Genomic DNA, 11,168 nt, shown 5'->3' with positions numbered 1-11,168 from the left:
AGAACTATTAATAAGAATGTTCTTTCAAAAAAATGGGAAATGTTTGTGGGAAGGGGATATGTATTATACTAAATGCTATCTCTGTAAAAGCAAAACTATGAATAAGAATGTTGTTCTTTTTCTGTTTATATGCTCAAGTCATTTAATTTATGGCATAGTAGGCTTGGACATGTTAATTATGATACTTTACGTACATAAATTAACTTAGATCACATTCCATTTTTTCATAATAATTATACTTATAAATGTGAAACATGTGTTGAGACAAAATTAACAAAGGTCAAAAACCACTTGAGTTGGTTTTTACCCCATTTCACTAAGTTAGACTAAATTAGATATAGTTGGCATGCCATAGATTCTTTATGTCAGAGAATTTAGATCTCCCCAATTCCTAAAGGGTCGAGGGAGAAAAGGCCAAGTCGGACAGTTGTTATTATTGTTAGCCCTAATTCTTAGAGGGTCGTGGACTACTCTGATAGCCATCGTTGCCGAACAACTCGAGGTGGCAGATTCGTGTATCTGATTATGAGTCTAAACTTTAATATGGGGTCTAAATTGAAAGAAAAGTAAAAACAAAACTTGAATTTATTTGAATTTCCATATTGTGAAAATTAAATTAATTACACAATTTTGAATTTAATTAAAAAGCTTATTTTCTTTATTCAATTTGTCAATATCAAAATATTAAAGTTTATTACTATTAGAATTTTCTTTTATTGTGATGTTATTAATTATATTTATAATCATGTTTTAGTTTTTTTTTCTATTAATTGATTTGTGTCCAATACTTATGTAATGATTTATATGATATTAGCACCACTGAGCATAAAAATTGCTCAGCATACGGTTAATTTATTTTTCCATGCGCAGGTAGTTAGATTCGTTAGATCACTCCAGCAGTATCCGAATAACCGAAGTTCAGCTCAAACAATGTTGGTGAAGAGTTTACTTTATAGTTGATGTAAATGGCATGTACCTAGGCTTATAAACATATAATATTATATCGTAAACTGAATTTAAATATTTTCATTATGTTTTCTTAGCTAGTATTTTATAACTAATTTTTTAATAAAATAGTAAAGTATAGAAATCTAGTTTATTGATATGTTTTGAGAAATCATAGTGTTGGGAATTGATTTGGGAGATAATTTGAATGTGAATATTTTGTGAAAATCTAAATTTTGCAGGGGGTTTTATGTAAAATAGGAAGAAATGCTACCAAAATTTTTATAAAATAATTTTACCATTATGTTTCCTTTTCAAAAAAATGGAAAAGTGAGTTGCTTCGACAACAAAATGTGACATTTTATATTCGGATCCAATAACTGGGTCGAGTATAAGGTGTCACATTTGAGTGGTATCAGAGCTATTGAAATTTGATACTGGATGTGTAAAAATGTGGTGTATTATGTATAGTGAAGTCTAGTGTACATGCCATTATTAAATATTGAGTTTGAGCTTAAATTAGGTGCTAAAATTGTTTTGTTTGAAATTTTGTATGGTAATATGTTCGAAGAATCGAGAGATAGTATGGAACTAGAAGTAAAAGATGAAAATAGACCCAATGCACCTGGTGAAGAGGGAACTAATGTTCATCAGTCCTGAGAACTTCTGGACAAAGACAGTCGACTCAAGGTGATGATCCATTATTGTGTATTGTTGTTGATTTGTTACAAAGGGTTGTTGGTATTTCACCTCAGCCTACACCTCCTGCTAGATAGAGAGGTTCTTTGATTAAAGAAGTAAGAGAACACAGGGCCACTGAGTTTAGAGGTGTGAGAGGCGTTGACATTTCTATTGCTGAAAAATGGTTAGGATCAGTTGAAAGGATATTCGAACAATTAGAATACACCCTAGTTGAGTGTTTGAAGTGTGTTGTGTCTCTACTGCAAGGAGAAGCCTTTCATTGGTGGAGAATAGTGGTTCGTTCCCATTGTGCAGATCAGATTAATTGGGAGTTGTTTCAAACCAAGTTTAACAAGAGGTATGTTGGAGAATTGTATCTAGAAGAAAAGAAGAAAGAGTTTATTGAGCTAAAACAGGGAAAGATGAACATTATCAATTATGAACGAGAATTTCTTCACATGTCCAAGTATGCTCCAGAATTGGTTCTTACTGATGAAGCTACTTGCAAACGCTTCCGCCAAGGATTGAGAGATGAGATTAAAGTCCAACTGGCTTCTCACAGGATTGCAGAGATTGCTGATATGGTAGAAAGAGCTGAAATGGTAGAACAAGCAACGGGGTTAGATAAAAAGAAAGTGGATGATAAAGTTCAAGAAAAAGGCCGATTGGTTCTAACTCACACCCACTTTCTAAACAAGATAGAGATTTCAGAAGTCAAGGGAGATCCACTACACTTCAGATTGGTGTTGAGGGCAGAAGTCGATCTAGATAGTCATCTGCTTCAATAGCCAGAACAGATCATCCTGGTCGTACTGTTTGGATACTACAGTACAATTATTGTGGGAAGAGTCATAAAGGAGAGTGCTAGCGTAAGACCGGAGCATGTATTAGATGTGGTTCGATGGAGCATTATGTTCGATATTGTCCAAATTCGGTTGATGTTACTTCTGTGTCATCTCAGAGATTAACTTCTACACCCTCGAGGTCGTGGTAGTACTCGAGGTGGTGTTGGTGGCACAAGCAGTCAAGGGAGAGTCACTGATTCATCTGCGGGTCATGCAAAGGCTACCATTCCTGCCAGAGTTTATACTGTCAGGACCAGTAGGGAAGGTGATGCCATCGATGTTTCTGGTATTTTTTTTCTCTATTTTCTGTATCTATTCATGCATTGATAGATCCAGTCTCTACACATGCATACATGAAAACTTGGTTGATTAATATAAAGAAACTAATAGTTAACATATCTGAGGTTAGAATTAATGTTTCAAATTCGATGAGACATTCAGTGAAAGTAGATCAAGTATATAGGCGATGATGCCCTATTGAAATTCATGGTAAAATATTTTTGGCTAATTTACTGTTTATGCCATTTGATGTGATTTTGGGAATGGATTGGCTGTTAGAGCATGGTGTAATTCTTGATTTTCGGAAGAAAAACTATAAGATATAATATTTAAATGGTGAAGAGATGGAAGTGAAAGGTATGAAACCAGTAGGTCTTGCTCGAATAATCTCAGCAATAAAGGCAGATAAGTTGATTAACTAGGGTTGTGAAGCGTTTCTTGCTTATGTTATAAATTCGACTACGAAAAGCCTGAAATTGGAGGAAATTTGTACGATATGTGAATTTTCAAATGTGTTTCTGGAAGAATTACCAGGACTTCCGCCTGATCGAGAGGTGAAGTTTGCAATTGAAGTTTATACGGGAACTACTCCAGTATCTATTGCCTCTTATCGCATGTCACCAAAAGAGTTGAAAGAATTGAAAGTACAATTGCAAGATTTATTAGATCGAGGCTTTATACGACCCAGCGTATCACCTTGGGGCGCACTAGTGTTGTTTTTAAAGAAGAAAGATGGTTCGTTGCGGTTGTGTATCGATTATCGACAGTTAAATTAGGTGACAATAAAAAATAAATATCTCTTGCCTCGTATTGATGATTTATTTGATCGATTGAAAGGTGCAACAGTATTTTCTAAAATTGATCTAAGATCTGGTTATTACCAATTGAAGGTGAAAGAAAGTGATATACCGAAGATTACTTTTCGAACCAGATATGGACATTATGAATTTCTGGTGATGCCTTTTGGGTTGACTAATGCTCCTACTACATTCATGGATCTCATGAATCGCATTTTTCAACCATATTTAGATCGATTTGTAGTAATGTTTATTTGACGATATTTTAATTTATTCAAAGACTGAAGAGGAGCATGATCAGCACTTAAGGATTGTACTACAGAAATTACGAGAAAAGTAGCTTTATGGGAAACTTTACAAATGTGAGTTTTGGTTATCTGAGGTAGTGTTTCTTGGGCATATAGTCTCAGCCGAAGGTATCTATGTAGATCCAAAGAAAGTTAAGGGCGCTTTGGAATGGAAACAACCTAAAAATGTTTCTGAAATCTACAGCTTTTAGGGATTAGCGAGATATTATCGGAGATTCGTTGAAGGATTTTCAAAGATAGCTTTTCCCCTAACTCGACTACTCTAGAAGAATGTACCATTCAAATGGGATTAGCGGTGCCAGGAAAGTTTTGATACGCTTAAGAAATTGTTGACAGAGGCTCTAGTGTTAACACTTCAGGAAGCGAGAAAGGAGTTTGTAGTATATAGTGATGCTTCACTTAGTGGTCTTGGTTTTGTTATGATGCAAGATTAAAAAAGTGATTCCGTATGCTTCACGACAACTAAAACCATATGAACGCAACTATCCGACACATGATTTTGAACTGGTGAAAAGTGTTACATCTACATAGATCACAAAACTTTGAAATATCGTCTCACCTAGAAAGAATTGAACTTGAGAAAACATTGTTGGATAGAGCTATTAAAAGATTACGATTGTGTGATTGATTATCATCTAGGTAAAGCAAATGTTGTTGTTGATGCTTTGAGCTAAAATCTCTTGTTGATTTGAGATCAATGTTTGCACAATTGAGTGTTTGCGAAGATGGTGCATTATTAGCTGAATTAAAAGTGAAGCCACAGTTAATTGAACATATTAGCGTGGCTCAGCAAAATGATAATAAGGTGATGGAAAAACATAGATTAATTGAGCACAATAGCTCGAGAGACTTTGATATTGGAGATAATGGTTGTGTAAGATTTCATGGAATAATTTATGTGCCAAGCAAGATTGAATTGAAGAATGAGATACTTCAAGAGGCACATAATAGTCCTTATGCTATGCATCTAGGAAGTACCAAGATGTGTCGAGATTTACGAGAATTGTACTGGTGGTCAGGTATGAAGAGAGAGATTACAGAATATGCTACAAAATGTTTAACTTGTCAAAGGGTGAAAGCTGAACACCAACTTCAGCCTATATCGATTCGCGAGTGGAAATGGGATAGAATAACTATGGATTTTGTCAGTGGTTTACCTCTCACTCGAAAGAAGCATAATGCAATATGGGTTATAGTGGATCGATTGACGAAGTTAGCTCATTTTCTACCAATAATGATAGATTGGTCATTAGATAAGCTTGCAGAATTATACATAGCTGAGATAGTGAGATTGCATGGTGTGCCAAAGTCTATTATTTCTGATCATGGCCCCCGATTTACAGCAAGATTTTAGAGGAAGTTACATGAATCACTTGGCACCAAGTTGAATTTTAGCACAACTTTTCATCCTCAGACAGATGGCCAATCAAAACATGTGATTCAATTGTTAGAAGATATGTTACGAGCTTGTATTATTGACTTTGATAGTGATTGGGAACGGTACCTACCATTTGCAGGATTTACATATAACAATAGTTTTCAATCAAGTATTCAAATGGCACCGTATGAAGCTTTATATGGACGTAAATGTCATACTCCTTTGTGTTGGACTGAACTTAGTAAAAAGAATATGGTTGGCCCAAAATTAATACAAGAAACTGAAGAAAAGGTCCGACTAATTAAAGAAAAATTAAAAGCAGCTTCGGATCGACAGAAGTCATATGCTGATTTGAAGAGAAGAGAAATTGAATACAAAGTGGGAGATAAAGTATTTCTAAAAGTCTCTCCATGGAAAAAGATTATGAGATTTGGTCGAAAAGAAAAATTAAATCCGAGATTCATTGGACCATACAAGATTATAGAAAGAATTGGACCTGTTGTTTATCAACTAGAAGCGAAGAAAAGGGGGAGAATTGTAACATCCCTACTTTAAAAAAAAAAAAAAGAAGAATATTTATGGTAGAAGTCCTTGAATAAGTGATCTAATAATAGTAGTATAAGAAATTGTGATCGTTTTTAGAGAAAACCGTCAGATATGAAAATGCAGAGGATTATTAGTAGGATTATAGGGTTAAGTTAAAAATTCAGTATCGAGTTTAAGGACTAAATTGAATAAGCTAGAAAAGTATAGAGACTAAAGTGCAATTATCCTATTTTTATTTTGATGGAAATGACTTAATGACAATTTTTCTATTACTTAAAAAAATCAATGGTTTCATGATGGCTTTTAAATGATTTTTTAATTAAGTAATAATATTTTAATAAGTAATAATATTTTATTAATTAATATTATAATACATAAAAAAGAGAAAAAGAGAAAGATGCTATCTTTCTCATCTTTCTTTCTTTTTCACGTCAAAATAAGGGGGAAAGAAAGAAAAAAAAAATCTTCCATCATTTTCCTTCAAATTCAAGTGTAAGGTATGGTTTTTCTTCAATTTTTTTTTAGATTTTGAATCTTTGAAGCTTGCTTTACATATATATACCAATAGTTTTTTTATTTTACACTACACCAAAACAGGCCTTTAGCGGCGCTTTTTAGCGCCACTAAAAGTATTTGCGGCGCTTTGACAAGCGCCACAAAAAATGCCGCTAATGAACGCGTCGCTAACTTTTGTGGCGTTTTTAGAAATAATCGCAGCTATAGACTATGACCTTTAGCGACGCTTTTCCAAAAACTCCACTATAGACCACGACATTTAGCGGCGATTTTCCAAAAACGCCGCTATAGACCACGACCTTTAGCGGCGCTTTACCCATAAACGCCACTAAAGACTAGGACCTTTAGCGGCTTTTTTTCCACAAACGCCACTATAGACCACGACCTTTAGCAGCGCTTTTCCCACAAACGCCGCTATAGACCACGACCTTTAACGACGCTTTTTTTACAAATGCCACTATAGAACAAACTTTTAGCAACGCTTCTCGCAAAAACGCCGCTAAAAACATATCATATAAAAAATTATTTTAATCACATAATATTTATTTTTATGATAAATATTATATTATGTTTTATTTTTTTAATTTGAACTTTAAATATACTTTTAAGGATAAATAAAAAATATTATTTGAATTAAATTTTCTATGAAAATGATAAAAGAAGGCAAATAAAGGAAGCTTAAATAATAATAAAAATTAATAAAAGTGAGAAAAAGTAAATAATTAATAAAAATAAAAAATTGTAAACCTCAAAATTTAGGTAAAATCAACACCAAAGCAATGCAAGCCATTGTTGAGTCTAATACAAGTGAAGAAACTAAGATCCTAAGAAGAGAATCCTATTTTACTAATAGCAGTAAATGCAACTAACAAGAAATATCCATATTTTGTCCAGTATTTATATCTAAAAATCAGATCAGAAGAAGCAATCTCTTTGCACACCATTTCAATTCCTAGTAAGGCCTTCGAAAGTAGTTGATGAAAGCCGGCATACACATCCAATCAATCAGCTTTCAGTTTCAGAATTTCCTTGGCGGTCCTTAAACGAAAATAGGGCATAGGGCATGTGTTCCTACATAAGCATGGAAAAATCCAACTCAGTTCAAAGACAAATAACTAGATATCGAGTTTCAAACGAATGAATGTGCATGTGAGAGTATCTCCAATATGTACTTCTGCATTTTGTCATATATTTAGGCAGATAGACAATAGATTTTACATCCCAACAACAACTGCCCTGAGTACTAGAGTTTAATCACAGAAAAATCAAAATAAAACATGGACTACAAGGATAAAAAATTGTTCCATGGACTTACCTGCTCAAAACAAATACTTAAGCCTCTGCTATAGAAGTTGATATATTTTAACATAAACATGCCACAATCAAACATGTATATAGATTCAATGATCAGATAATCTAAATTTATCTAATCAACAATTTTTTTTTAAAATTAGTTAAAAGTTTAAAATCATGGATAAAAACCCGATAGATAAACAGGTATGGCAAGAGAAACAAAGCAGGGACTTTTATAGTAACGCACCTATTAGCTAAATCAAAGAAGCAAAAACAGAAGAGAAAGCCGAAGTGAATCCTCAAAAGTTTGAAAATAATGAAGTCCCTTCAGTGCCAAGCTTCTCAGATTTTCTGATAGCTGCGTGGCAACATTATAGTCTCTAGCACTTAGCAATTTTGAGTGGACAAAAATATATATCTCTTTACGTTTCAGCTCTATTTCAATCTTTCTAATGAAGCTCTAGTTGGGTGAAAGAGACTTAATTATTTCAAGATTTTTCAGTGAAGCTGCAGCTAGGACTAAAATATACTTAGTTACATTTGCATAATTAAATTGTATCAGATCAGAGAAGCATCAAGATTTGAATACAAAAGTGAATTGGTAGGAAAGCCACCACTGGAAAAGATAACTTACACTATCAAAGTCCATTGATATATGATAGTGTTCACCCATGAAACAGACCTAGGCAGAAGTAATGAGAAAAAGAGAAAGTGGTAAGTGGTAAGTGACAAGAATTGGAAGTCAAAGTAAACAAATATGAGTAGAAAATACTAAATGAGAAAAGAAGTATCGAAAATGAAACATTATTAATGAATACAATATCTGAATAAAATTATTTAAAAAGAGAAACTCCCTGAAAAAAAGCAGGAATTAATTTGACTTGTAAAGAACTGGATGCTAACTCATTTTTTTTTACAACATAAGGTTATTTACAGGTGGATTAAAGCTGTAAGTTCAACAAAAGCACACTTGATAACCCCTTATTCCCTTACAGTCCTTACAGAATTAACTTCTTTCATTCTAAAAAAAAATCAATCTAAACAATTGTTTGAACCGTTAACTAGTCTAATCTCAACCTTATCCTACATTAAGAAACACAAAGCAGCGAAAACCAAGCCTCTTTCCATTGAAAAATATTGCAATAAGTCAGCCACTTAGTTTAAACGATGTCTTCTAACTGAGGATTCGGACTGTTGCATAAAGGTAGAAAAGAAGAAGCTACTTGAAAATATTTAAATAAGCTGTATGATAATCTTGCCGAGCCTATCCTTAAAACTCGTAGACAGTAGTCATTTCCGGTAATCAAACCAGCAAATTCACTGGAAACAAGTCTAAATCAGCAGAATAGGAAAATTGTGAAGAAAAGAATGACCAGAAAGACATGCATGCACACAACTACAACAAGTGTTAGATACAAGAAATAATAGATAAAAGAGAACACAATGACGGTTTATGAAATCTACAAGAGCATTGCAACCCAAAATTCGCATTTCATCCTGTCGGGTTTGTTCCAAAAGAGCCCGAATGATCCCTAATCAACAACTTGCAAAAAGTGGCCTGCAAGAATAAAGGGCTCCCGTGAATGATACAAATAAAATAAAAGCTACCTCATAAACTAAGGTAAATATAAACAATGAAGACAATCATAAACACCTGATTAGTTCCCTAAATACAAAAAATGAAAACTGAATCCATGAAGGTAGATAAAATTACTAGAATAATTTTCTAAATAATATAATCCTTCACTAAGCATGATCTTGAACTACATCGTAAACCCATTTTATTTTATTTTTTTGCAAAAATATGGTTAAGTTTTTAGAATCACAAAATACTCAAAAGTTTAGTTGACATGTCAAAGTTCTAAGGAAGCATCTGCACCTTAGTAATATAATCTCTCAAAACATAAAAAGCATTAAATTATTATTTATTGAACATATGTACCTATTTAATTGATAAAACCAAAATGTTAATCTTTATATTACCAGTATTCTTGACATGCAACCAAAGACAAGGTGAAACTTCAGATAATAACAAAGAAGGTTAGTAATTAGATTATAAATTAATAAGTAGTTATCTTCCAACGTTTAATCCCTGCTAGAATATGGTCCCCCAACCCTTGAACAATAAGTTACAATAACAAGCCAAATATTATGCTCTACCTAACATATAGTTATTAAAGTTAGTGGCTCTTTCTTTGAAACTCCCCTGCTCCAAACTGCACACCCCAAAATGAAATGTTCCTGAAAAATTGATGCCAAAAGATTTTTATATCATTAAATGTTAAACTTTCAACACATCAAACTTACATCTGCTCCTTACATGACGATAGTAGTTTCCTATAAATGCACAATACGGCTTTCACACATTCAAAGTTCTCATTCCGTAAATCCTTGAAACATCTTTGCTCTAGGTTACTTGTAATCTGTGCAGACAAATTGTTTAAAGATGTGAAAAAACAAACCAGCAAGCAATTCAGTAAAGTTATATGCATTTCAGGATTTACCAAATTTCAAACTACTTGCATTAATTAGAACTTTCCGAAGATTAATGCCAATTAAAACCTTTCAATCAGTTTTGCACATTTCTTGACAAAATTTACCAACATTTCAGAAAATATTTGCAAACCATCTCAAATTTCACTAATATAAAATAACCATCTTAAAAGCAAGATTGGATCCTAAACAACTAGAAGATATAAAACATCACCAAACTTATTAATAGAGAAGCCAATATAATAGAAAAATTGTTTTCACTTACAAGTTCCGTATTTTCATTTAGACTAGCAGAGATAAAGATAAGCACTTGTCAAAAAAAATTGTGGAAACCAACATTGTAAAAAAATTTGAAAATGGGGATAAGAACTCGCCAACAAAATAGTGGAAAACAGAATATTAATATTTAAGAATTCCATATTAGAATCAAACTCCTCCAGGATAAATGAACTAAAAGAAAACCCACAATACCTTTGGTATTCTTAATGGGTTCCTCGAAGCATATTCACAGAGCTTCCCAATTTTCCTATCGTTTGGTTCTGCATCCTGTCAAGTCAAATGTAATTGGAAAATTGGTAAGCATACAAATACCCGTTTTTCTTCCTTTTTATAATGTTTTCTGCCCACAATCTGGGATGAAGAGGTATGTTACCATTCAAAGGGCCTAAGGACCATTTCCAGAAGCATGCCTTGAAGAAGAAGGGAAGGAGGTGGAGGAGCACCTGAGATGTATGCAAAAAGAGGGAGAGAGGGGAAGATGATGATGAAGACGGTGGTGGCAGAGAGAAACACTTAGGTGTTTTGAGGATACCAATTTTAGGAGGGAAATTTTAGGGGTTTCGGGGGGAAATTTTGGGATAAAACGGAGCCATTTTTAAAATTGAAATGATTTTTTATTTTGTTTTTTATAAATTGATTTTTTATAAATAAAAAAACCAATTACTCTCAAAATAACTATTACTATTGTATATTTTAATAAGAAAATAAATGATAAAATGGCTGTAATTAATTATTAAGTTAGAATTATTCAAATTAAATAATTATCTATATATACATATCTTTTTTATTTTTTATTTTTTTTCTTATA

At 33.0% G+C, this 11,168-nt stretch overlaps 1 long non-coding RNA gene across 3 annotated transcripts; it reads right to left on the bottom strand.

Moving 5' to 3' along the window:
* Positions 1-7,000: 7,000 nt before the first annotated feature.
* Positions 7,001-10,919, bottom strand: LOC107891927 (uncharacterized). 3 transcript variants are annotated; one of them, XR_001682366.2, is made up of 7 exons: positions 10,734-10,919; positions 10,553-10,627; positions 9,909-10,011; positions 9,749-9,829; positions 9,053-9,146; positions 8,223-8,270; positions 7,001-7,366 (listed from the first exon to the last, which is right to left on the bottom strand). It is a non-coding gene; the product is annotated as an uncharacterized lncRNA (long non-coding RNA). The 3 variants fall into 3 exon arrangements; XR_005918713.1 differs by lacking the exon at positions 9,749-9,829 and adding an exon at positions 7,836-7,946 and having other exon boundaries at positions 8,223-9,146; positions 9,896-10,011; XR_001682365.2 differs by lacking the exon at positions 9,749-9,829 and having other exon boundaries at positions 9,896-10,011.
* Positions 10,920-11,168: the final 249 nt, after the last annotated feature.

The sequence above is a fragment of the Gossypium hirsutum genome, chromosome D09, assembly GCF_007990345.1.
Source record: "Gossypium hirsutum isolate 1008001.06 chromosome D09, Gossypium_hirsutum_v2.1, whole genome shotgun sequence".
NCBI classification, from domain to species: domain Eukaryota; kingdom Viridiplantae; phylum Streptophyta; class Magnoliopsida; order Malvales; family Malvaceae; genus Gossypium; species Gossypium hirsutum.
The sequence above is the reverse complement of the archived record's forward strand: the minus strand, read 5'-3'. Positions and strand labels throughout refer to the sequence as shown.